Genomic DNA, 26,818 nt, shown 5'->3' on the forward strand with positions numbered 1-26,818 from the left:
ATCACATAAAAGCTGCAAGTCATTAATTTTCTTTAAAGTGATTTTTTTTTACTTTTTATTGGTTTTTAAAATCAGAAATCATAAAATTCTCTAGCATAGAGGTATGTAATCTATTAAAGATTCAGTCAATTTTAATTTTTGCACTTTTTGCTGTTTTTCAAAGAGACACAACTTTTTTATTTTTTGTAAATCAAACCATATTAGGGTTGTTTATTGCAGGATGAGTTGCAGTTTTTACTGACACCTTCCATTTTATCATATAATGTACTGAAAAATAGGAAAAAAATTACATGTGGGTGAAATGGTGAAAAAAAAACACAATATTGTCAAGGGTTTCTATTTTTAGGGTTTCCATCTTTACAGCATAATTTTGTGGTATAAATTATTCTCCAAGTTAGTACCATTGCTGCAATACCAAATATGCTTTTTTGCTACTTCAGTGGCTTAAAAAATTCTAAACCTTGTGGAAAAAATTACCGTATTTTCGGACAATAAGACTAGAGAGTGGACACAGAAGAAGGACCACTGCACCCTTCTGAACATTTTCGAAATAGCTACGAACATGGTTAGCGCTGACGAATACCATCATAATCATCACTATTCCGGTCATCTACATGCTGGAGCACACTTTGAATAGTCAGCGGGAGGAGGTGGTGGTCCCAGGGGAAGAGGAGGAAGCAGAGGTGGATGCGGGAGGATAACAATCTCTCTAAGTTACGGACTTTCGTTGCACAGGCGGTTGCTATGGGAGGGTGGATTACAGTGATCAAGTGGGGCTCATGGTACCAGACAAACTGTTAGTGAAGGTGCAGTAACCAAGTTACAAATGGGGGAGGATGAGGAGGAAGAGGTGATGGCCGCGCAACAGTTAGGATGAAGAGGAGGATGATCCCCTCTTTGTCCGTGGTTGGCAGCAGGGGACAGAAGAAGCAAGCTTGAGTGTTATCCAGCCACCAACACACTATGGACTTGGATTTCATTGAAGATACCAACCCATGAGCTCCTTTTTACTGCACTATCTGCAACATGATTATTGCCCGTATTGTTAGGATTACAAATAGTGCTGACTACTGGGTTGCCACTCTGTTCAATCCAAATTTTGCCAGATGCTCCTCCCCCCCCAGAAAGGGACGTGTCCATGCTAGAGTATTAAAACATGCTTGAAGACAATCTTGAGAGTGGTTTTCCCCAAGACAGCAGTGAGGCACACAGTTTGCATCGCAGTTCTAGAGTTTCAACCCCGGGAACATCGAGTTGTCAGCTCAAAAACATTAGCAGCAGCAGTGTAAATGGCAGAAGCAATTTCTGTGAGTTGTTTTACACATTTTTAGACCCGCCCGTGCCCCAGCAGAGTGTAGTGTAGACCGCCTAACTTTCATCAAGATGAACAAGTCATGGATCTCTAATGACTTTTGCACCCCAGTTGCAGACTGGGCAGGCTAGGTGATGGTGTAGTTTTTAGTGTGCTGCTTTGATCTTGCATTATTTCAGTCTGTGACACTTTTGTTGTGGCTTTTGTGCTTGCTGTTTCTACTGCTGCTTATGTTATTAACATTTTTTTAAATTTGGAGACTCCAAGTTGGGTCTCCATCTGGTGGGTTGCATGTAGTGGAAGGGGTGTCAGAGCCCCATTATACTATTTCTACCCTGGGGAAATTGATAATGTCTGTAGAGCGATGTGGAATAAATGGCGCTGTATAAGTGAGTAAAATAAATAAAAATTGATGCCACTTTAGTATCTGTCATAATTCTTCAAAATGTTTAGTCTCCAAGTTGGGTCTCCTTCATGTGTGTTGCCTGAATTTAGCAGAGCTCTCAGAGCACAAGGCCTACACCTGTCATTCATCTCAACTCTATAGTGCTACCTATTGGAAACAGCAATCCTACAAATCACAATCGACTCTTTAAAGAGTCTTGCAATAGGACTTAGGATAATAGCCAAATCAGAATCCCAGTTTGCATACACTGTGTTTCGGGCTATTGGCCCTCGACAGTGCAAGTATGAGAACTGATTTGGCTAAGTAAGAGGCTCTGGACTGAGGTCTAAGGGGTAACGTTTCTCCTTGTGGAGAGTGACATACTGGCTCTGGCATGCAAAGGTAAGGAGGCTTATTCACCATGCAATGCTCCTCTGGGAAATTTAATGTGCAAATTGCTTCTTCAGGGGTATGTAGCACAGTAGTAAGGCACACAGGATTTTCTCATGTGAATCCCTGGATGGAGCAGAATATCAGCACCAAAGAATTAAAAGATCAAATACGGCATGGTTTCTGTAGCACGGTAGTAACAGAACAAATTAAGGTTTTATAATGTGAACTCCTGAATGGAGCAGAATATTAGCAGAAAATAATTAAAATCTCAAATGTGGCCTGCTTTATATAGCACGGTAGTAAGACAACAAAGTTAGATTTTATCATGTGAACCCCTGTATGGAGAACAATATCTGCACCAAACAATTACAAGTGGAGATGTGGCCTGCTATATGTATCACGTTAGTAACACAAGAAATTAGATTTTTTACTGTAGACGAGGCCTATATACTGCAGAATATATGCGACCAAAAAAATAAAAGCTGAGATGTGGCCTGCTGTATGGCATTAATAACAGAAAAAAATTGATGTTTTTACTGTGGACGAGCTCTGGATGAGCTCTGGATACAGCTGAATTTCACTGTAAAAAAAATACAAGTTGAGATGTGGCCAGCTTTATGTATCACAGTAGTAATAGAAGAAATTTGTTTTTTTTTTTACTGTGGATGAGGCCTGTATACAGCAGAATATATGCACTATAAAATTACAAGCTGCATACCAGGATGGGGGTGGTGCCATGCATACCAGGATGGGGATGAGAGGTTCCATGCATACCAGGATGGGGATGAGGGGTGCTATGTATACCAGGATGGGTATTGGGGTTCCATGCATACCAAGATGGGGATTGGGGTGCCATGCATGCCATAATGGCGATGGGATGTCATGTAAACCAGGATGGGGGATATTACTACAGAATTGGGCAGGCCCCCTCCCCCATTACAGTGCAACATGACCACATTTTTTGTTTCAATTTTTTTTATTTTCCTCCTCTAAAATTTAGGTGCGTCTTATGGTCCGGTGCTTCTTATAGTCCAAAAAATACAGTAGTTTGTTGAAATTTTTTCGAGACGCAAAACACTTTTAGCTTTCCATTAATAGCACTATATAAAGGGTTTTTTTTGTCCAATATTGGATTTTTTTGGCATCGTTTGGGGTATACACCAGGTTATGATTTTGTTTTATTGAGGAGATATAGTAATCAACAAATGTCAATTTTTGACATTTAAATTTTTCAATTTGTTACAACATTTCCTGTTCAGCATAAACAATTTTAGATTTCGAGCACATGTTTTCAGACACATACTGTAATTACAAAATGTGCTTTTTTACATTTTTGTTTCTTATTTTTTTTATTTTTTAATATTCTTCTATTTTTCTAGCACAGCCAGCATCTGCTTTGTGAAGAGTAGACTCTGCTCCTAAATGTGCTTTTAGCCCCTTAGTGAACAAGCCAATTTTGACCTTAGGTTATGTGCACACTGTGCGTTTTTGGTGCGTTTTTTGCAGCTTTTTTTCTGAGTGAAAATTGGCCAATAACGCTAGGGAATCCTTGTGCCAGCTAACGCAATGATAATCCTGAAGTGCTGTGTCCATGATCAGGAATATTCCTGTTATGATTGTCATTGTGTTTAAATCTCCAGCATGTTAATTCTTTGTGGGTTTTTGCAGCGCTTTTCACCCATTGACTTCAATTGAGTCAGTCAAATACGCAGCAAAAACGCAGGTATAAAAATATTTGTGGATTTGCTGCGTATTTTTTGCCATGTTTTTGACTGAGTCAATGAGTCAAAAACACAGCAAAGACGCACATAGAATTGTTCCCAGGAGACAATAACAGCGTGAGCAGGACCGGCTGAAGGAAGAAGTAGTCTCCTCAGCCAACGCCTGTGCTCCGTGTATAAAAAAGAAAAGTGAAAATAAATTTTTATTAAAATGAAAAACACTTTATACTCACCTATCTGCCATAATTCCGAGTGTCCCATGGGGATCTGATCACCCGGCAGCACTCTATACACTGACAGGAGCGTGATCCATGGCCCCTTCCCTGGCTATTAATATCAGCCTGCAGCTGTCTACCTAGCCTTTGCTGGTTAGATTTTATAGGGGAGCTCAAGGTCAATTTTTTTATGGGGTTCCCCTGTAATTTAGCCAGTAAAGGCTAAGCAAACAGCTGTGGGCTGTTATTAATAACCAGGGAATATTTTTGGCTAATGGCCTCTTCCCCAGCTAGTAATATCAGCCCTCAGTGATTGACTTTCCCTCTGCTGGCAATGAAAATGATGTAGCAGCCAACACCATTTTTTTAATTTAAGGGTATGTGCCCACGATACGGACGCAGCCGCACTTTGCACATAGCATATTTTTGCTGCATCTGAAAAGCTGCGTTCTATTGAACACAGGTAAATCCGTATGTGTTTACTGAACCATGCTGATTTACCACATTCAATACATTCTAGAGGTCAAATTTATGTTGCGGAGACTATAGACTCCGCAAGAAAATTTGACATGCTGAGGTCCTGAAATATGCTCCGCATGTCAGTGTCTGTGGGTGATTCACAGCCTCAGATGCATAGTGGATGTGGGAGTTCTAGAAATACCATCCACTATGCTGTAACATCTGGCCACTGTGGGTTTGACGCTGCATAAATAAATAGCCAAACTCACCCGCAGCACGTCAATTTCTGTAGCGTAGACACTAGTCTCTGCTGCAGATTTGAACAATTGAAATGTCATTACATGTGGTGGATACAACACAACACAGTGTGGCATTAGGGATAATGGGATTAGGGTTAATAGGATTAAGTGTAACTGACACCTAACCATAGCTTTAATAATGAAGAGGTGTCAGCCAGATACCCTCATTACTAAGTAAAGAGTAGAGATGAGCGAACGTTTTAATATTCAAACCGAATTTGCAATATTCATTCAATGTTCGTCGAACATTACCAAACACCATAGGATTTAATGGCGGAACAAAAAAACCGCATACACAATGCCTTAAAACGGGCCCAAAAGCTACCAAAACACATCAAATTACGGGTAGACACCTGGATAGTGCCATCAATTGACCCAGAGTACAAGTACTATAATTATTAATATTACAGCGACATTTATTCCGTGGCTCTTTACATGTCAAAAGGAGTCACCGACTGGTACAAGAGGAGAGAAGACCCTGCCCACGAGGGCGCACAAACAATCTACAAGGGATGGGTGAGGATACAGCTAGTCGTGCAGTGGTATGCTGGAGCGAGGGTTAGATTGTATGCTTGTCACAAGAAGTGGGTCCTCAGCTTCCTTTTCAAGATTTCAATGGTAGGTGACAGTCTGATATGTTTGGGTACAGCGTTATCACAGTAGGGGAGATGCAAGGGACAAATCTGTCGAGAACCTAAATCATGTTAAGCTTCCAGGAGCTCACAACTGAGCAGATTAAAGCCTGCACCGATTAATATGAAGGCAAAAGGCTTCTTTTTAATGACTGGCTCCTCTCTGTCATGGTAAACCCGTGAAACCTTGCAAGCTTCAACAAAATGTTCACAAGGTAGACAGCAGTGGTGGTAGGTCTCCTAGACAACGAGCTAACTCCTTTATGATGATAGAGGACAACATCTGCAAGTAGTTTGTAGGTTTTCCCCGTGTTTGCGGGGGTTTCCTCCAAGTTCTCCGATTACCTCCTCAGTAAAAAAGCAGCCATATAGGAGTGTTCACAGTTCAAAAAATTAGGGCCTGACACCACCATTTCCATGGCCAACAGATTGGAGATAGTGGATTTCCACCTCTTAACTTTGTCATGTGTGGGAGGAAACAATCTTATACGTGACCACAAATGCAGGACCGAGAGCTGGCTGCATTGCTGAGAGAGGACGGAGTACAGTGAAACAGACAAACTGATGGACCATGAGTGAGGTGCAGGGAGATATGTTATGGTGGATTGAGAAACATGTGGTGTGCTCAGTGAAGCAAACACAGCATGCTTGCCCGCTTCTGTTGCAGTTGACGGGCTCTCACTCAGCCTGACTGGAGCAAGTACAGAAGCAGAGGTTCTGCAGTGGAAGACATGCATGTGACATGCCCCCTGGGCCGTGGGGATACCCCGAGCCGGGCCTTGTAGATGCTGGGGGTTGTAGTCACTGTGGCAGTGACCTGGTCTGTGACCCAGGGCGGTCAAACCAGGGTAGTCTATGTGTCTCTGTTATATATAGTCCGACTACGCCACCTGTGGGATGCGGTTATTGGGAACCGCCGCTGCGGAGCAGTCCACTGAAGCTGATGGTGTGTGCAGCAAGATGATGTGACTCCCCATAGGAAGAGTGGAGCTTCAGGGCAGCGTGTATGGATGATGGTGCTGATAGTGCCGGGATCAGTAATGATAACACAGAGCCTTTGCAATGCAGTCTCAGGGTCTTTACTCACAGTTCTTTCACTCCAAGTTATTACTGCAGGTTTATAACTTCCCGCGTCGTCCTGTGTTTACCGAGTAAGGGGCTCAGTCGACTCCCAGGTAGCTCTGGAGCATTTAGCAGGACCCCCTTCTGTGTGTCCTCTCTGGCCTCTCTCCTTGTACCTCACACCTAGCGGCACCTCTATCCAGTGTCCTCGGGCCTTAGCGGGTGACGTGTGTTCCATCCCCTGACCCTATGTGGCTACTTTCCTAGTGGCTGGTGTGGACGGCCTGCTGTACTTGAAGTGCTGCAGCCTCCGGTTCCCAGTTGGGCCTTGTAGTCTCCGCTGGCTGGGGGACCCGGTTCCCCTTCTTTGGCCTGACCCCCTACCTCCTGGCAGCGGCGGGTGTACGGGTGGCTGCTGCACGGCCCGTACCCCTAGGATCCCTTCACTACTCGTCCTGGAGCCTTCCTGCTCCCTCTTTCCTCTCCTTTCTCCTTCAGGCTCAGGCCTCCTGGCTGGGCCTACCTGTGGGGCAGAGCTCATACAGAGCCTCTGCCCCCTGTCAGCACCTCAGTCTGACTGACTGGAACTGAACTCTCTCCCCGAACCAAGATGGTTCCTTCCTATTATACCTCCTACTACCGTGCTCCCAGAATCTACGTCCTTCACCCATCCACTATATAGTTCCCCCTCTCTAAGTGGTTCCTCCCCACTCCAGCCAGGGATCAGAGACTGTGATCTCCTGTAGGAGCAATCTCGCCCTGTCCCCCGGAAATGTGGTGTAGTGGATGTAGTGTTAGGGTCCTGAGCCATACTACTTCCTTACCTGAGAGTGAGATACCACACCTCTGGGTGAGATGCAATACCTCTGTGGCGACCGAACCCTCAGGGGTGCCACAAATGCCAATATATGACATGGTAACAGAGGAGGAGGAAGAAGCAGTGGATGTGGTTGATGGGGCAGTTGATGGTTGTTGAGTTCCTCTGGTCCACATTTTATCGCAGTGAGATTGCCAGAGTAATGCATGTTGATTGCGCATGTGAAGGCTCATGCATGTACTAGTCAAATTATTGCACTTTTTCCCTCTACTGAGTTTTTTATCGCAAAGTTTTCAGATAACATAAGCTGGCTCATCCTTTGCGGTCTCAAAAAAGGGCCAGGCTAGGCAACCCTTGCCACCCCTGCGAGCTGCAGACCCTTGACGATGCAACGTAACCTCCTAGTCTTCTTCCTTCACCTCCTCAGATGAGCTACTCAGCTGCGTGCCTCTGGGCTCACATCAAGTTGGATGTGCAACCTCATCATCATTCAATGTGTTATCCCATTCCTCTCCCTCAGAGTCACCCTCCTCTTCTTCTTGCCCTGACAGCACAGTACAGTTAAGCGTCAGGAAGCTGCTCAGACACAACCTTTTTTTTCCCCCTGGGTGGAGAAGAATATCTGCCCCAAACAATTTAAAGCTGAGGTGCAGTCTGCTTTATATACCCATGTTGAGTTTATGAGGTCTAACTATTGTATAACTATTGTAAAGGACACCAAAACCTCTTCTACTGAAGCCAATCTAGCACATCCAATCAGGAGTGTTCACATTACCCTAAATTAGGGCCCAATACCACCGAAGTGGCATAAATTTCAGTACAGTATAAATAGTATAATTAGGACCAACACTTCTTCCCCTACAGCCAACCCAGTAGATGGAGACCCAATGAGGAGTGTTCACATTTGAAAACATTTGGGCCTAAAACCACCAAAGTGTCATCAATTTCACTAGAGTATAAGTAGTATAATGGGGACTGACACATCTTCCATTACAGCCAGCCCAATAGATTAAGACCCAATCAGGATTCCCCACATTTCCAAAAATTACTGGCAGACACCAACAACGTGGCATTAATTTCAGTACAGTAGAAATTGTACAATTAGGAATGACACTTCTTCCCCTACAGCCAACCAAGTAGATGGAGACCCAATCAGGACTGTTCCCATTTGAAAACATTTGGGCCTAAAACCAACAAAGTGGCATAAATTTCACTAGAATATAAGTAGTATAATGGGGACGGACACCTCTTCCACTAGAGCCAACCCAATGGATTGAGAGACCAAATCTGTATTCTCCACATTTCAAAAATTAGGGCCTAAAACCTGCAGCCGCAGCAAGAGCAGGCACACAAGCCATATCACAGACTGCAGTTCCGCAAGATCAATGCAGCACACTAAAAACTACATTGCCTAGTCTGTATAGTCTGCAATTGGGGTGCAAAAAAAAGTGATTTGAGATCCATGACTTGTTCATCTTGATATAAGTTAGGCGGTCAACACTTTCATGGGACAGCCTGGTGCGCTTATACGTCAGGGCACCATCAGCAGCGCTAAACACACGTTCTGAGAGAACATTGGCTGCCGAGCATGAAATAACCTCCAAGGCATGACAGACGAGCTCAGGCCATTTATTCATTTTTGAAGACCAAAATGTAAAAGGGTCAATATCCTCACTTATGGTATTCGTATTGAGCTCTAGATAGTCCTCCACCATCCTCTCCAGTCATTCTCCAAATGTCAGACTTGTACTCTGCTGCTGCTAATGTTTTGGCATTGACAAACTGACATGCCGGAGGTTAAAAAACTACAGCTGCAATACACACTGTGCCTCACTCCTATCTGGGGAAAAGCTCTATTAAGGTTCCTTAAAAGCTTGTTTCGATTCTCCAACATTCGCGTGTCCCTTTCCAGGGCAGGAAGCATCTGGAAAAATGTACTCTTATAACATGGATCTAACAGAGTGGCAACCCAGTAGTCAGCTTTATTTCGAATCCTAACTATACGGGGATCATGTTGCAGAAAGTGCAGCAAGAAGGCACTCATATGTTGGGCTCTTCCAGGTGCTCCAAAGCCAGACTCTATTGTTAACTGCGTAACACTGATGCATGTTTCCTCCGTACCCTCCTGCCAACCACGTTCGACAGAGAGGGATGATTATCCTCTTCATCTTCTGACTGTTGCTCGCCCATCACCTCTTCCTCCTCTATTTGTTCCTCGGCTCTTGCACTTTCACTAACAGTATGTCTGGTATCACCAAACCCCCTCGATCGCAGGAAGCCACCGTCACTTGGCATCCACCTGGGTGACGACAGTCTAGAACTTTGAAACATTCTTATCCCATCTGCATCCTCCTCTTCTTCTGGAACAACCACCTCCTGCCGCACTCTATTCAAAGTCTTCTACAGCATGTAGATGACCAGAATAGTGACGCTGATGACGGCATCGTCAGCGCTAACTAGTTTAGTAGTCATTTCAAAACTGTGCAGAAGGATGCAGTGGTCCTTAATCTGTTCCCACTGTGTAGACGTGATATGCCCCACATCCGTACTGGGTTGGCTTAGGCTATACGACATGACATACTGCGTCAGCGCTCGTTGCTGCTGCCACAGTCACTGCAACATGTGCAGAGTGGAATTCCACTGCGTGGGCACATTGCATATCAACCTGTTAACTGGCATGGACAAAGACCTCTGTATCATTGCAAGTCGATGACATGAGGGATGCAAACGGTGGAAGTGAACACACAGCTTCCGTACTTTCTGAAGCAGCTCACCCAGGCAGGGAGAGTGGAGGAGAAATCGCTGTACCACCAGGTTGAGGATGTGAGACATTCAAGGCACATGTGTGTGTTGGCGTCGGTGTAGGGCCGCCAACAGCTTCGCACCATTATCGCACATGGCCTTCCCTGCCTCCAGGTTCAGGAGAGACAGCCATTGCTGAAACTGAGCCTGGAGAGCTGTCCACAACTCTTCAGCTGTATGACTGTGATTTCCAAGGCATATTAATTTGAAGACTGCCTGATTGCAGCGAGCCCTGGCTGCGCAGTACGGAAGTGGTGTGGATTTTCTCTGCACTGTTGGAACGCGTGTCTCATTATTAAAGCAGAGGTTGATTGTGCAGGTGGACGCCCTAGAGGAGGTGGAGGATGCAGAAGCACTGGAAGAAGTGTGAAATATAGAGGTTTCTTCTGCAAGCTTTGGGGATTCCAAGATTTGTGGATTAGGCCCTTCCCCGTCTGTCCCCTCAGCCACCAGAGTCACCCTGTACCCAGTCAGCGAGATGTAACGCCCTTGGCCATGCTTACTTGTCCATGTGTCTGTGGTGAAATGCACCCTGGCAGATATAGATTTAGTCAAGAAATGGGTGATGTTGTCTGTGACATGCTGATGTACCGTAGGCACAGCTTTCTTAGAGAAGTAGTGGCGACTGGGCAACGGGTACTTGAGGACTGTGACGGCCATCAGCTTTCAGAAACTGTTTGTATCTACCAAGCGGAAAGGCAGAATTTTCGTGGCCAACAAATTTGAGCTGGTGGAGTTCAACCTCTTAGCTTTGTCATATGTAGGATGAAACAATCTTTTATGTGACCACAACTGCGGGACCGAGGGCTGGCTGCGGTGCTGAGATAGGGAGGAGTACGGTGAAATGGACAAACTGCTGGACTGTGAGTGAGGTGCAGGCGCAGATGTTACAGTGGATTGAGAAACGTGTGGTGTGCTCAGTGAAACAAACTCTCACTCAGCCTGACTGCAGCGGGTAAAGAACCAGACATTTTGCGGTGGGAGACCTGCGTGCCAATATTTGGCACGGTAACAGAGGAGGAGGAAGAAGCAGTGTATGCGGTTGAAGGGGCAGCTGATGGTTGTTGAGGTCCGCTGGTCTGCATTTTAGCGCAGTGAGATTTCCAGCATAACGCATGTTTTGTGTGCATGTGAAGGTTCATGCATACAGTAGTCAAATTATTGCACTTTTTCCCTCCACTGAGTTTTTTATCGCAAAGTGTGTGTAACGGGTCTGGGAGGTGGAACCTCTGAGCAACTATACAAAGGGGCAGTCCTTGTAAGGAAGCGGGTGGCTCCCAGGGAAGACGGGCAGGCAGTCACGGCTAGTGACGGGGACAGTCTCTGTGACGGGGACAGTCTCTTGACAGGCGGGTGGTCACGGCAAGTGATGGCTAAGCCTCCAGGTAGGCTAGCAGGCAGGTAGCAGGTGGATGCTCCCAGGTGAACGGAAAAGAGTCTCTGGACAGGCAGGTGATCACAGCAAGTGACGGCTGAGCCTCCAGGTAGGCTAGTAGGCAGGTAGCAGGTGGATGCTCAAAGGTGAGCGGGCGAGAGTCTCTGGACAGGCAGGTGGTCACAGCAAGTGACATCTGAGCCTCCAGGTAGGCTAACAGGCAGGTAGCAGGTGGACGCTCCCAGGTGAGCGGGCAAGAGTCTCTGGATGGGCAGGTGGTCACAGCACGTGACGGCAGAGCCTCCAGGTAGGCTAGCAGGCAGGTAGCAGATGGAAGCTCCCAGGTGAGCGGGCAAGAGTCTCTGGATGGGCAGGTGGTCACAGCACGTGACGGCAGAGCTTCCAGGTAGGCTAGCAGGCAGGTAGCAGGTGAGCGCTCCCAGGTGAGCGGGTAAAAGTCTCTGGACAGGCAGGTGGTCACAGCACGTGACGGCAGAGCCTCCAGGTAGGCTAGCGGGCAGGTAGCAGGTGAGCGCTCCCAGGTGAGCGGGTAAGAGTCTCTGGACAGGCAGGTGGTCACAGCACGTGACGGCAGAGCCTCCAGGTAGGCTAGTGACGCGCCCCCTGGGACATATTCCTTTTTGAGGGGAATACCCGGCACCGGATCAGATGGGGGGTTGTAGTCTCCGAGCGGCTGTGACCCGGCCCCGTGCCCAGGGCGTCAAGCTCAGTGTTATGTGGCAGTCCTACAGATGTTATTAAGAGTTCTTTTGTGTCGACTACGCCACCCGTTGTGATGCGGTCACTGTGGCCGCCGCTGCAGCAGGGTCCGCTGAGGCTGATGGTGGGTGCGCAGCTTGGTGGGATAACCCCCAACGGGAGGGGTATAGCCTCAGAGGGGACAGGCGCAGAGGATGGGGGTTGTGGTGGTGTAGTGCAGACGGCAGTGAAGACAGAGTCGGGTTGTGCAGTTAAGGGTGTTTACTTACTGCAGTTGTTGTACTGGTCACTCCAGCTGCTAGTGACCACCCGAGCCGTGCTGCGTCCACCAGGTCCTGGATCCAGCCAACCCCCAAACAAGTCCGGAGCGTGGCCCTGAGCTCTCTTTCTGTCCCGTTCTCTGGCCGTCCCCACCAGTAATCCACCTAGGTCCAGCTCCCTCGGGCCTTCTGTTGGGACACCCTTGGCCCTGGGTTCCCTGACCCTTCATGTGGTGTGCCTTCGGGGTGGATGTGATGGGTGACCGTGGCAGACGCTGCCCACGGTCTCCGGTCTCTGGCTGGGGAATGTTTTTACCCCCACCAGCTTGGGTTCCGGTACCCTGATGCCGACTCTTCACCCGGTGCTTTTAGTTGGGATCTCAGAGTCCTTCTCTTCTGTGCCCTGGGTCTCTCTCTTTTCTCCTCTCTCACTCTGGGTCTTGGTCTTTCTTCTCTCCTGACTTGTTCTCTGCAGCTGATCCTCTCTGCATCTGATCCTCTGCATCTGACCCTGATCTTAGTTGGTGCCCACCTTATATACACCCTCTATGTGTGAGCTCAGGTGACCAGCACCCAATGAGCTCCTAACTTTACCCAGGCTGCTCCCCCTATCTGCCCCTACACTACTTGGGATGTACCACCCCCCTCCCACTCCAGCCAGGAACAGACTCGGTCGTACCTGCACATTTCTAAGTGGGAGTACCGTCGGTCTGCTCCTCGGAAATGGGATGTGTGTAGTGCATGCAGCCTACCGAGCTCAGTTCCACACTCCATCCTTGCCCGGGAGTGGAATATCACACCTCTGGATTGAGGTGCAATACTCCTGTAGCAGCCGAATCCTCAGGGTGCTACATTCCCCCCTGGTAAATCACAGCACGTCCTCGGGCTGTAAGACATAAAACAACACCAAAACATACAAAATTTTCATATAAACATATAAAACATTATATATATAAAACTTTTCATATAAACATTCTCGTCGTCTCTTGTTCCAGGTTCCTCCTCCGGACACTGTGCAACGTGTGTCCGGGAAAAGTGCGACAGTCTCTTAGAAAAACTGGTTTTCCTATAAAACCGGTAGGGGGCGCTTTAGGACGCGCAACTATATACAGGGGAAGTTGGCCGCTCTCAGTCCTCGGCCAGGTAGAGGGAAGGGAATGGCTGCTCACAGTCCTCAGCCTGTGGGATTAAGGGGTTAACGGGTGAACAGTTCACTCAGCTGGTCCCAACGGGGACTATATATATGTAGCAACAGTTTCAGTTTCTTTATACCCCGATCGGGTAACTATTTACAGCTTCTGCTTCGCTGTATTTAGCGACGGCGTCCTCCTGCTCTTTCTTTATGGTTACCTTTGGCTTCAGACCCGTCCGGGTCCTCTTGCTCCTCCTCCTTCAGGTGTGGCACCCTTGGTTTTACGGGCGCGGGCGCGGTGGTGGTGGCGCCCGGGTTGCCCAGGCCTTGCGGTCAGGCCTGGGGCACCTGGAAGGTGAAGGGCACCGTTAATACGGCGGCGCCCTGGGCTACCTGGCCTTGCGGCCAGGCCGGAGGCTCCGCGGAGGTAGGGGGCGCTGTTGGTGATGCGACGCCCGGGAATTCTAGGCCCTGCGACCAGGCTGGTGGTACTTCCTGCTTGGCCACGCTCGGGGTCGAGGCGTGTGACGTCACAGGGGTCGCTGCGGCGGCTTCCGGTCGGGGCCTAGTCCATGGCGGTGACATGGCGGCTACGGGCACAGCAGGGGGACTTTCGGGCTCTGCGACGGGGAGCTGGGGCAGGTAGGCGGTGTCACGGCTTGGGGTATAGGCGTCCCCTTTACCTGCCTCCATGCGTTCGGCTCCCTCCTCGGCACCGTCTCCGGCCTTGGGTCCTCCCGCGCCATCCTCAGAGGCGGTCTGCTTCCTCTTCCAGGGTAGCGTGCTCCGTTGACTGGTCTCTGCTTGCTGGGTCATCTCCCGGCTCCATTCCGCCAATATCTCGCGCTGTACCTGGGCCATCCTCCGTGCGAGGCCCTCCAGGGCAGTCTGCGCACACTCCCGGTCTCGGGGGAGCTGCGCTAAGATCTCCGCTAGACCTAGCGGGGTTGTGGACTCTAGCAGGCTCCTGACCATCGGGTCGGTGCTGCTCTGCTCTTCTTCCGGCAGGCTCCTGGCCAGCGGGCCGGTGCTGCTCTGCCCTCCTTCCTCGGTCTCTAGCAGACTCCTGGCCAGCGGGCCGGTGCTGTTCTGCTTTCTCTCCATCTCCGGGTGAGCTCCTCCGCTACTCCTCGTTAGACCTCTTGCCTCCGGGTGCGCTCGCTCCAGACTGCTCCAGGCGGCACCCATCTTTTCTCTTCTCTTTCGTCTCCTCCCACTTCGAGGGCGGTCCCGGGGCAACTCGGTGACTGTCAGCTCCAGGGGCAGTTCTTTCACGCTGACAGACACCTCTAGCATCACAGTCTCTGTTGGTGGGGGCGGTTTCCACTTTTGGCGCCATTTTCTGTCCTGGCCCACGATGGGAGGTGGCCTCTTGCCCTCCTTTGGCACGCCCATAATGGCGTCCGCTGCTCTTCCAAGGCGGGAAATCTGCGGTTTTGGCGGGAAGCGTCGCCCAGTGGCGGGAAACTCTGCAGATGGCGGGAACAAGTTGGAAATGGCGGACAATCGGCGGGAAACGACTGGTGATGGAGTCCGATGGCGTGGACCCTCCGGAACCGGCGGGAGACTTCTTTCTGAGGTAAACTTGCACTTTTCTTCAGGCACGCAGTACCCGGGTGTTGCGGGCACGTAATCCTGCCGACTACGCCAAAGTTGACGCGCCCCCTGGGACATATTCCTTTTTGAGGGGAATACCCGGCACCGGATCAGATGGGGGGTTGTAGTCTCCGAGCGGCTGTGACCCGGCCCCGTGCCCAGGGCGTCAAGCTCAGTGTTATGTGGCAGTCCTACAGATGTTATTAAGAGTTCTTTTGTGTCGACTACGCCACCCGTTGTGATGCGGTCACTGTGGCCGCCGCTGCAGCAGGGTCCGCTGAGGCTGATGGTGGGTGCGCAGCTTGGTGGGATAACCCCCAACGGGAGGGGTATAGCCTCAGAGGGGACAGGCGCAGAGGATGGGGGTTGTGGTGGTGTAGTGCAGACGGCAGTGAAGACAGAGTCGGGTTGTGCAGTTAAGGGTGTTTACTTACTGCAGTTGTTGTACTGGTCACTCCAGCTGCTAGTGACCACCCGAGCCGTGCTGCGTCCACCAGGTCCTGGATCCAGCCAACCCCCAAACAAGTCCGGAGCGTGGCCCTGAGCTCTCTTTCTGTCCCGTTCTCTGGCCGTCCCCACCAGTAATCCACCTAGGTCCAGCTCCCTCGGGCCTTCTGTTGGGACACCCTTGGCCCTGGGTTCCCTGACCCTTCATGTGGTGTGCCTTCGGGGTGGATGTGATGGGTGACCGTGGCAGACGCTGCCCACGGTCTCCGGTCTCTGGCTGGGGAATGTTTTTACCCCCACCAGCTTGGGTTCCGGTACCCTGATGCCGACTCTTCACCCGGTGCTTTTAGTTGGGATCTCAGAGTCCTTCTCTTCTGTGCCCTGGGTCTCTCTCTTTTCTCCTCTCTCACTCTGGGTCTTGGTCTTTCTTCTCTCCTGACTTGTTCTCTGCAGCTGATCCTCTCTGCATCTGATCCTCTGCATCTGACCCTGATCTTAGTTGGTGCCCACCTTATATACACCCTCTATGTGTGAGCTCAGGTGACCAGCACCCAATGAGCTCCTAACTTTACCCAGGCTGCTCCCCCTATCTGCCCCTACACTACTTGGGATGTACCACCCCCCTCCCACTCCAGCCAGGAACAGACTCGGTCGTACCTGCACATTTCTAAGTGGGAGTACCGTCGGTCTGCTCCTCGGAAATGGGATGTGTGTAGTGCATGCAGCCTACCGAGCTCAGTTCCACACTCCATCCTTGCCCGGGAGTGGAATATCACACCTCTGGATTGAGGTGCAATACTCCTGTAGCAGCCGAATCCTCAGGGTGCTACACTAGCGGGCAGGTAGCAAGTGAGCGCTCCCAGGTGAGAGGGCAGACGGATCCATAGACAGACTGGCAGGGCTGGTAGGCAGACTGTCGGACCGCAGGAATGTCAGCAGATAGACACGTATCAGGCAGGTATCAAGCAGGAAACTGGCAGGTAACTGGCAGGTATCTGGTAACAGGGACCTGAGGGCTGAAGCAGAGTGATAGGCTATGCAACAACATTGCACGGGCACCTCCATTTTGGAGGAGGTGCCTTATATATGGAGAGATCCTCCGGCCATTGGCTGGGGACTCCTTAGGACGGCGCGCGCGGCCCCTTTAAGAGAGGGGGAGCGCGCGCGTGCGCGCCCTAAGCACAGTGGCCGGGAAGGAGTGCGCGCTGCCAGCAGAGCGGGAGGAAGACGCCGGTCACGGAGCGGAGAGGTGAGGGGAACAGCGTCCCTGCCTAGCAGGAGGCAGGGACGCCGACGCTACAGTGTGCAGATAACATGAGTTGGCTCAACCTTTGCGGTCTCAAAAAAACCCAGACTAGTCAACCCTTGCCACCCCTGCAAGATGCAGACCCACTAACCGCTGCTGGCGACAGCCACAGATGTGGCTAGGGATGCAGTGTTCCTCATGCTTGCATCACTCCGTGTCTGCGCCATAGGGCGGATGGTAACCTCCTCATCTTCCTCCTCTACCTCCTCAGATGAGCTACTTGGCTGCATGACTCTGGGTTCTAACCAAGTAGGATCTTCAACGTCGTCATCATCCAATATGTTATCCCATTCCTCACCCTCAGAATGACCCTTCTCCTCTTGTTGCCCTGACAGCAGAGTATAGTCCTCATGAGCCTCAGGTATCTGAGTCTCATCAGGATCACCTCCCTCCCCAGTGGTTAACGTCTGGTCATGAGGGTCAGGAACTTGCTTGTATCCTACTCCGTCCTGCACTGAATCCAACCTAAAAAAAATTTGGGCATTGATGCAGATGCTTTCCTCCTCTTCTTGACTCTGTGAATGTTTGGAGTACACTTCTAATGCTCATGGTAGAGAATGGGTGAACAGTTCTACAAACTCGCCCATCTGTCATTCTTTACAGTCAGTTGGGCACTTGGACAGTTGTGACAAGGTGGGGAGCAAGGGTAATTGGGGTGCCACCTTTGTGGACTGTACTATGTGTGATGTTGAGGTGAAGGAAGAAGAGGAAAGGCCACTTGAAGCAGCGCTTGCCATCCACTGGAGCACCTGCTCCTTATCAACAAGGCGTATCACTGTGTGGCTGCCAAAGAAAGGGAGTGGAGTAGCTCGTCCAGTAACATAAGTTGTCAGTTGTCTTTGGATAGAACATGACGGTGTTGGTTCACTAGTGCTTTCACTAACATTATGTCATGGTTGTGTCGCCACGAAGATCGTCACGATTGCACAGCCTGACTTCTCGCAGCTGAGTTTTTGGTGTTTTGTGCTTTTCGGCAGTGAGGGAGTTAACTCTCTCTCTCTGTGCTAGACAAGGTCCAGCCTCGCCCAGCTGCAATCAATTCTGCAGTAGTGAGATTCCTTCATATGTCTGCTGATCTGTTAGGGAAGTTGTCGGTGAAAGCATTTCATGCAGACTAACAGAGCGGATCGTGGTATTTGGAGTTTCAGAGCTAAGTATATTTGGAGTGGTTTTTCTCTTCCTCGCTTTATCATTTATCTCCTTTCCCGTTGGTGTTCCCTCTGTTGTTGTTGTGTAGTTTTTGTATGCAAGGTGGTTTTGGTTTTACCCTTGTACTGTCTCGTTCGTCTATGTACTGAGTGTTGGCATATTATTACCTGTCCCCTTTTGTTGTGATCGGGGTCCTTCTCAGGACTAGATTACTTAGGTGCAGGGATCCTCAGGAGGTAGGGGTTACGCTGGTGGCCTGGACCTCTGTACCTTTAACAGTACCTCCAGGTAGAGGGATTAGTCAGGGCCCCAGCTTAGGGTCAGCTTAGGCCCCCTACCTCCAGTACACAGAGACAGCGTGACATTTTCACCGACCACTTAGATTTTCTCCAGCTACCATGGATCCAGTAGCCGGTCTAGCTCGGCAGTTGCAGAGTTTGTCCATGGAGCTGGCGGACGTTAGGTCCAAGGTTTTGTATCCCCAGGAGCAAGCCGGACCAGAACCTAAAGTAGCTCTCCCTGACAGGTTCACTGGGGGGTGGGACAAGTTTTTTGTTTTCCGGGAGGCATGCAAGTTGTACTTTCGGCTGCGGCCTCGGTCATCGGGGAGTGAAGAACAAAGGGTGGGAATTGTCATCTTGCTCCTACAATGGGACCCACAATCTTGGGCGTTCTCTCTTCCCCCGGGCTCCCCGGCTCTCCAGTCAGTGGATAGGTTTTTTGCTGCTCTGGGTCTTGTATATGATGACCCGGATCGGATCTCCCTTGCTGAATCTAAGTTACGTAGGATCCAGCAGGGAGATCGTCCGGCGGAGGAATTCTGTTCGGAGTTCCGTAGGTGGGCCACTGACACCCAGTGGAATGACCCGGCTCTTAGGAGCCAGTTTTGTCAAGGTTTATCCGACAAATTAAAGGATGTGTTGGCACAGTATGACTCTCCCGCGTCACTGGAAGCCGCTATGGCCCTTGCTATTTGCATTGACAGACGGCTTCGGGAGAGGTGTGGGATAACTCCACCCCCTGTGATGACTCCACCTCCTACAAGGTCCCCTCATATGGTGGTTCCCCTGGTCAGTCCAGAGGAGCCTATGCAATTAGGAGGGACATCATTTCGGGGGAGGGGACTGGTGGCACACCACAAGACTGGAAGGTGTTTCCTCTGCGGGAGAAAGGGACATTTTATTGGGGGGTGTCCATCCCGTCCTTTGCAGAGTAAAGAGTCGTCAGAAAACTTTTAATCCCAGGTTGTGTGGTGGACGGCAATCTGGGAGTAGGTATTTTGTCCCTAGGGTCATCTCAGTTTCTCGTACCGGCGGAGGTGGTGGTGGGTACGAGAACTGAGAAGATATCTGTTCTTCTAGATAGTGGGGCCGGGGCTAATCTGGTGGACGCTCGGTTTGCCCGGGTTCAAGGTATGCATTTGAGTGAGTTGGCTAAACCCATCCCCATATTCTCGATCGATGCCAGGCCCCTCGGTCAGGGAAGTTTTTTGCATGTTGTGCATAACGTAAAACTTCAAGTGGGGGCGATACATAAAGAACTGTTGTCTTGCTACGTGTTGGAGGGTCTTCCCACTCCTATAGTGTTGGGCCTTCCTTGGTTAACTAAGCATAACCCGGTTATTAATTGGCAATCCAGAGAGATAAGCCAATGGAGTAATTTCTGTAATAAAAACTGCATGAATACGGTCGTCGGTGCTGTCACTCCTAGGGTCTTGCCTCCATTTTTGGTGGACTTTGAGGATGTATTCTCGGAGAAAGGGTGTCAGGGACTACCTCCTCATCGCGAGTATGACTGTTCTGTAAAACTGCTCCCTGAGGCCAAGTTACCTAAATCTAGGTTGTATAACCTTTCTGGTCCTGAGAGGCAGGCCATGAAGGATTATATTTCTGAAAGTCTGGCTAAGGGGCATATTAGACCTTCATCTTCCCCGGTGGCCGCGGGGTTCTTCATTGTGAAGAAGAAGGATGGAGGCCTATGCCCTTGCCTGGATTTCCGTGAACTTAATCGGATTACGGTCCGAGATCCGTACCCGCTCCCACTTATTCCCGATCTCTTTAATCAGATCGTGGGCGCCAGATGGTTCTCTAAGTTGGATCTCAGGGGGGCGTACAATCTGATTAGAATGAAGGAGGGGGATGAGTGGAAGACGGCGTTTAACACTCCGGAGGGGCATTATGAGAACCTTGTCATGCCATTCGGTCTGACTAATGCCCCGGCGGTGTTCCAACACTTTGTTAATGACATCTTTCGCCGCCTGGTTGGACAGTTTGTTGTCATATATCTGGATGATATCTTAATTTACTCGCCTGATCTGGTGTCTCATCAGGAGCACGTTAGGCAGGTGTTACAGATCTTGCGGGATAATAAACTGTATGCTAATGGGAAAAGTGTGTGTTCGCCGTACAGGAACTCCAGTTTTTAGGTTTCCTGGTTTCAGCGTCTGGTTTTCGTATGGACCCTGGGAAAGTGCGGGCAGTTCTTGAGTAGGATCTGCCTGAGAATCTTAAGGCACTACAACGTTTCCTGGGGTTTGCTAATTATTACCGGAAGTTCATTCGTAATTTCTCGTCCATGGTTAAACCTCTCACTGACATGACAAAAAAGGGGACGGATTTTTCTAGGTGGTCTGACAAGGCTTGTCAAGCTTTCTCCTCCTTGAAAAAATGTTTTGCCTCGGCACCCATACTCATTCAACCTGATGCGTCACAGCCATTCATTGTAGAGGTAGACGCTTCCGAGGTCGGGGTGGGAGCAGTGTTGTCACAAGGTTCGTCCCCTGGTAAGTGGCATCCGTGCGCCTTTTTCTCTAAAAAATTGTCGTCCGCCGAGAGGAATTACGATGTCGGCAATAGGGAACTCTTGGCCATTAAGTTAGCTTTTGAGGAGTGGCGCCATTTTTTGGAGGGGGCAGTCCATCCGGTCACCGTCATCACCGATCACAAGAACCTGCTATATCTGGAGTCCGCAAAACGTCTGAATCCCAGACAAGCCAGGTGGTCGTTGTTTTTTACCAGGTTTAATTTTGTCGATACGTTTCGTCCTGGGTCAAAAAATGTGAAGGCGGATGCCTTATCTCGTAGTTTCCCTGGGGCCGGGAATACGGATGACCCGGTTCCTATCCTTCAAGAGGGGGTGGTGGTGTCGGCAGTATGCTCTGAGCTTGAGGAGGAGGTATTGGAGGCTCAGGGGGACGCCCCTGTTGGACCTCCAGGGAGACTGTTTGTTCCAGATCAGCTACGACAAAAGGTGATCGAGGCACACCATAACTCAGCTTTAGCAGGACACCCAGGGAGTAAAGCAACTGTGGATCTCCTCTCGCGTCGGTTTTGGTGGCCTAACTTACATAAGGAGGTGGTAACTTTTGTTGCGTCCTGTGGGGTTTGTGCGCGCTCTAAGGCCCCACATACCCGTCCGTCTGGGGCCCTCTTACCTTTGAAGATCCCGGAGCGTCCTTGGACTCATCTGTCTATGGACTTTATTACGGACCTCCCGCCGTCTTCGGGTAAAACTGTCATTCTTGTTGTAGTAGACAGGTTCAGCAAGATGGCACATTTTATCGCTCTTCCTGCTCTTCCTAATGCTAAAACTCTTGCGCAGGTGTTCATTGGGGAGATTGTGAGGCTTCACGGGGTACCCTCCGATGTGGTGTCGGATCGGGGGTCTCAGTTTGTGTCCAAGTTCTGGAAGGCATTTTGTACTCGGCGGGGGATGCATTTGTCGTTCTCATCGGCTTTTCATCCCCAGACCAATGGTCAGACGGAACGTCTGAACCAGAGTTTGGAGACATATCTCCGGTGTTTTGTGTCAGAGAACCAGGAGGACTGGGCTTCTTTCTTACCTCTGGCGGAGTTTGCTCTTAATAATAGGCGGAGCGAGTCCACTGGTAAGTCCCCGTTTTTTGGGGCATATGTTTTTCACCCCCAGTTTTGTACTTTCAGTAGAGGGGGCTCTTCGGGGGTTCCTGAGGAGGAACGATTTTCGTCATCACTCGCTTCTGTATGGAGAGGGGTACTGAATAATCTGAGTACTATGGGGAACCGTTACAAACGTATGGCTGACAGGAGGAGAGTGTCTGGTCCGGACCTAAGTGTGAACGATCTGGTATGGTTGTCTACTAAGAATATAAAACTTAAGGTTCCTTCCTGGAAACTGGGTCCCAGGTTCATCGGGCCGTACAGGATCAGTTCTATAATTAATCCGGTGGCATTCCGTCTTGATCTCCCCCCTACGTTTAAAATTCACAACGTGTTCCACAGATCGTTGCTTAAGAGGTATGTGGCGCCGGTGATACCGTCACCTTTACCTCCGCCTCCAGTGGTGGTCAATGGTAACTTGGAGTTCCAGGTATCGAAGGTCATCGATTCACGATTTAATCGTCAGTCCCTTCAGTACCTGGTTCATTGGAAGGGGTATGGTCCTGAGGAGAGGATGTGGGTTCCTGCGTCAGATATTAACGCAGACCGTTTAATTCGGGCCTTCCACACGACTCACCCGGATAAACCTGGCCCTGAGGGTCCGGAGGCCCTTCGTAGAAGGGGGGGTACTGTCATGGTTGTGTCGCCACAAAGATCGTCACGATTGCACAGCCTGACTTCTCGCAGCTGAGTTTTTGGTGTTTTGTGCTTTTCGGCAGTGAGGGAGTTAACTCTCTCTCTCTGTGCTAGACAAGGTCCAGCCTCGCCCAGCTGCAATCAATTCTGCAGTAGTGAGATTCCTTCATATGTCTGCTGATCTGTTAGGGAAGTTGTCGGTGAAAGCATTTCATGCAGACTAACAGAGCGGATCGTGGTATTTGGAGTTTCAGAGCTAAGTGTATTTGGAGTGGTTTTTCCCTTCCTCGCTTTATCATTTATCTCCTTTCCCGTTGGTGTTCTCTCTGTTGTTGTTGTGTAGTTTTTGTATGCAAGGTGGTTTTGGTTTTACCCTTGTACTGTCTCGTTCATCTATGTACTGAGTGTTGGCATATTATTACCTGTCCCCTTTTGTTGTGATCGGGGTCCTTCTCAGGACTAGATTACTTAGGTGCAGGGATCCTCAGGAGGTAGGGGTTACGCTGGCGGCCTGGACCTCTGTACCTTTAATAGTACCTCCAGGTAGAGGGATTAGTCAGAGCCCCAGCTTAGGGTCAGCTTAGGCCCCCTACCTCCAGTACACAGAGACAGCGTGACATTTTACCACCTACCCCACATATACCTTGAACACCATGCCTATTCCCCCTTCCATCACGACCTGACTTTTTCCCATTCATTTTGTTCAGATATTGTAGTAGGAGCACACTATTAGCAAAACAAAATAATTTTTTTTCCTCTGCAACAGCTCTGCACACACCTGAATTTCAGCAGCACTAAATTACAAGGTAAGATATGGCTTGCTGTATAATATTACTAACCGAACAAAGTATTTTTTTGTACTGTGGATGACTCCTGTATAACATAGGAGATATTCTCCAAACTATTTCAAACTCAGATCTAGCCTGCTGTATAATGTTAGCAACAGCAAAAAATAGATTTTTTGACTTTGCACAAGCTCTGAAAACAGCTGAATTTCACCGCCACTAAAAGGACTAGGTGGCTTATAGCAGAGTGTAACACGTTTGCGCCAGAAACAAATTTTTTGGACTCTGCCTAGCGACAGAAAGAAATCAATTTTTTTACTCTGAAAACAGCTGAAGTTCACCACCACTAACGTAGTAGCTGACATATAGCTGTCATGGATGCGTTGGGGGTGACAGACGTTCGCCCTGCAGTGGGTTGCAGGAGATCTATACATTTGGCATTGCAGACAGCTTCTTAGATAAGAGGCTGTCTTTAGGATCGAGCAGCTACCTCTCTTGCTAATTAGCTCTCTGGCCTGGGTGTAGATATACCTGGAGTGTCTGAGAGGGAGTTGCCGGTTAAACTCATTTCAACTTGTGAAGCTTAGCAGGAGCAGTTCTTCGTCCTCTCTGGAGCTTGAGGCCGTGTGCTTATTTGGAGTTCATCTAAAGCTAAGCCGTTTTCCCCCTGTTTTGTCTATCCTTGTTGTCTATCGAGTTTAGCGGAGGTTGACTAGTGCTCATCTTCTCCCATCCCTAGCCGTAGCCAAAAGCCAGGGAGAGTAGGGCGATGCATGCGTGTGGCGATTGCTGAAGAGTAGTGATGAGAGAGCATGCTCGCTACTGCTTGGTGCTCGCCTGAGCATCTCACTGCTCAAGATGCTCGGCGCTCGCCGAGTATTTCCAGGGTTGCTCTGCAGGAGCTCGAGTCCCCTCCCTGCATGTTTGGCTCTCTTTAAAGCACAAATGAACATGCACGTATTGTCTGCCACACACTGTAATGCTGCAGCCATGTTGGTTGTGGCATTACAGTGACTGGCTGGCCACACAGCATCATCAGGTCTATATCAGACCTGGCACCGCCATGCTTGTCACAGTCTAGTCTGAGCTAGGGAGAGATTCTCTTGTTTCTTAGTTATTATTTTTTAGGGCTCAGGAGGGAGTGGAAGATTTCAAAGAGTCGTTCAGAATTGTTGGCTAGATGAGATGTGATGAGGTGGTAAAGTAGACTTGTGTAGCCAGATGTAGAGCAGAGTTATAAGTTTTGAGCATGAACTTATAGTGGATCAAGTCTTCTGCTGAAAGTGATTTTCTCCACAGATGCTCAGCGCACCTTGAGCAGCACTGGAGAAAATGTGTTTGCATCGTGTGCCAGGGCTGCCATCTATGTCAGGTCATTCTGCGTGTAGCAGGTGCTGCTTTATCCAGGGCACTCTGCCATGTGTTATTATATTGTGACAATATTAAGTCTGGGCAGGAGAGGGAGAGGATGGGAGCTAAAGATGACTGTAGATTGTTCATAAGCTGCTGTGTATTGATGGCACGTAGATTTCTGTGTTTGTGGTTTTAGACCCACATTACAGGGGAGGAACTTCTAGACCCACACTACAAGGAGAAATTTCTATCTCTCCTTCCCGTGGCGGAAAGGTCTAATAAAATGTTGCAGTACCAGAAGGCCCTTGTTGAAGAATTATTAAAAAAAATCCCATCTGACAACGCTGGCGGCAGAGGTCACAGTTCATTGAACAACCAAGGAGTACAGCAAGGGAGACAAACCAGGCAGGGGAACACTGTCAAAGGTCTGGGTCAGTTTTCTCAAACCCTCCCAGCACCTATGCCCTGATACCGGGGGTACTCTGACCAGTGGGGAAAAGTTTTAGAAGATGCTGAATGACTACCTTGGCAACTGTACCAGCATCCTCCGTGATTCCTCCGTACCTTACAGCTATTTGGTATCCAAGCTGGACACGTGGCCTTGGAGGTCCTGGCCACTAGCGTTTATTCAGAGATGGTTTTTAGTGCCGATGGGGGCATTATAACTGATAGGCGCATCCGCCTGTCAACTCAAAATGCTGACAGACTGATTCTCTTAGCAAAATGAACAAAGGCTGGATTGGGCCAGACTTCTCAAAACCACCAGATGATAGCAGCGGAACATAAATTCAAATCGAGTGTTTATTCTTTTGGGTGTCTTTCCCATGCACCCCTTAACACCCAGACATGGGTATATGCTTCAGGATTTATTTTATTTTATGTCGCCCTCCTCCTTCTTCTTCTCATCCTCCACCACCATATCACCAGGGTGACCATCATGCAATGCCAACATCATTTTTTTAAGGGTGTTTATGATGCGTGTAGGAACTATTTTTAGAGGCCTACCTCTAACTTTATATATAATATATTTATACCCCAGGTATAGCAAGGTATTATTGTCTTATAGTGTGTGCTGCAGAAAAAAAAATGTATTCTATTCCCTATTGATACCACTGTTAGCTGCATTTACAATAGGGACTGGTGCTAGGTGGTATCATCAGATCAAGATGAGTGTTCATTCTGGTTGCATACATCTCCTTCACGGTCCATAACCTGATTTTTTTTCCATGCATTCATTGACCAATTTATTAATTTTATGGTGATCTGTACTCAGAAATTAATCATGGTTGACAGAAATTCATCGAAGTTGGCAGACATTTTTCATGTTTGACAAATTAATTAAAGTTTAAAAAATGGACTGAATTAATGTGCAGAGTTGAGCCACCCCAGTAGTGTTCGGGTTCGGTTCGTCGAACACCGGTATGTTCGCCGAACTGTTCGTCGAACTGTTCATCGAACACTGTTAAAACCAAACGAAAAACACATAGAAACACATAGAAAACACCTTTAAAGGTGTCCAAAAGCTGACAAACTGCTCAGAAGACACAACTAACACATGGAAAAGTGACAAGTACATATAGTCATGCGAAAAGAAAAGAGGTGGAGGAGTAAAAGGAGGGGGAGACACAGATATAGGCATGTCATGCCCTTCTAAAATCAAGAAAGGCTGGAGTAAAAATCTAAAATCAACCTACCAACACCCAGACGTCGTGACAAGAACATTAAAAAACAAATATTTTTAGGTAGAATGGCGGTTCCATTCAGAACACTTTCCTTACAAGACGTAGTGGTATCCCCGTTGTGAGTTGTGCCAAAAACGGAAGCCAAAACATTCGGACTTATCCACCATTTGTCATATCCAAGGGACAGGTCCGTAAACGACAACATCGACGCGGAACCAAGTACAGTAGTATATACTGTACATCCTTTGACAAGGCAATCAGGCGGATCAAGAAGTTGGGAAGGGTCACCCTAATGGCCAAAACAGACATTGATGCGGTGTTCTGGTTACTTACTACCTGTGCCTCCGAATAGTGTCCACCTAT

General features: G+C 48.9%; 1 protein-coding gene across 5 annotated transcripts in view; it reads right to left on the reverse strand.

The window, feature by feature from the left end:
- DOCK2 (dedicator of cytokinesis 2) overlaps nucleotides 1-26,818 on the reverse strand; it is a 1,661,574-nt gene that overhangs the window by 1,507,549 nt on the left and 127,207 nt on the right. The gene's annotated exons all lie outside the window — the stretch shown is intronic.

The sequence above is a fragment of the Phyllobates terribilis genome, unplaced genomic scaffold (genome assembly GCF_046119375.1).
Source record: "Phyllobates terribilis strain yellow unplaced genomic scaffold, ASM4611937v1 Scaffold_10__3_contigs__length_209671492, whole genome shotgun sequence".
Taxonomy (NCBI): Eukaryota; Metazoa; Chordata; class Amphibia; order Anura; family Dendrobatidae; genus Phyllobates; species Phyllobates terribilis.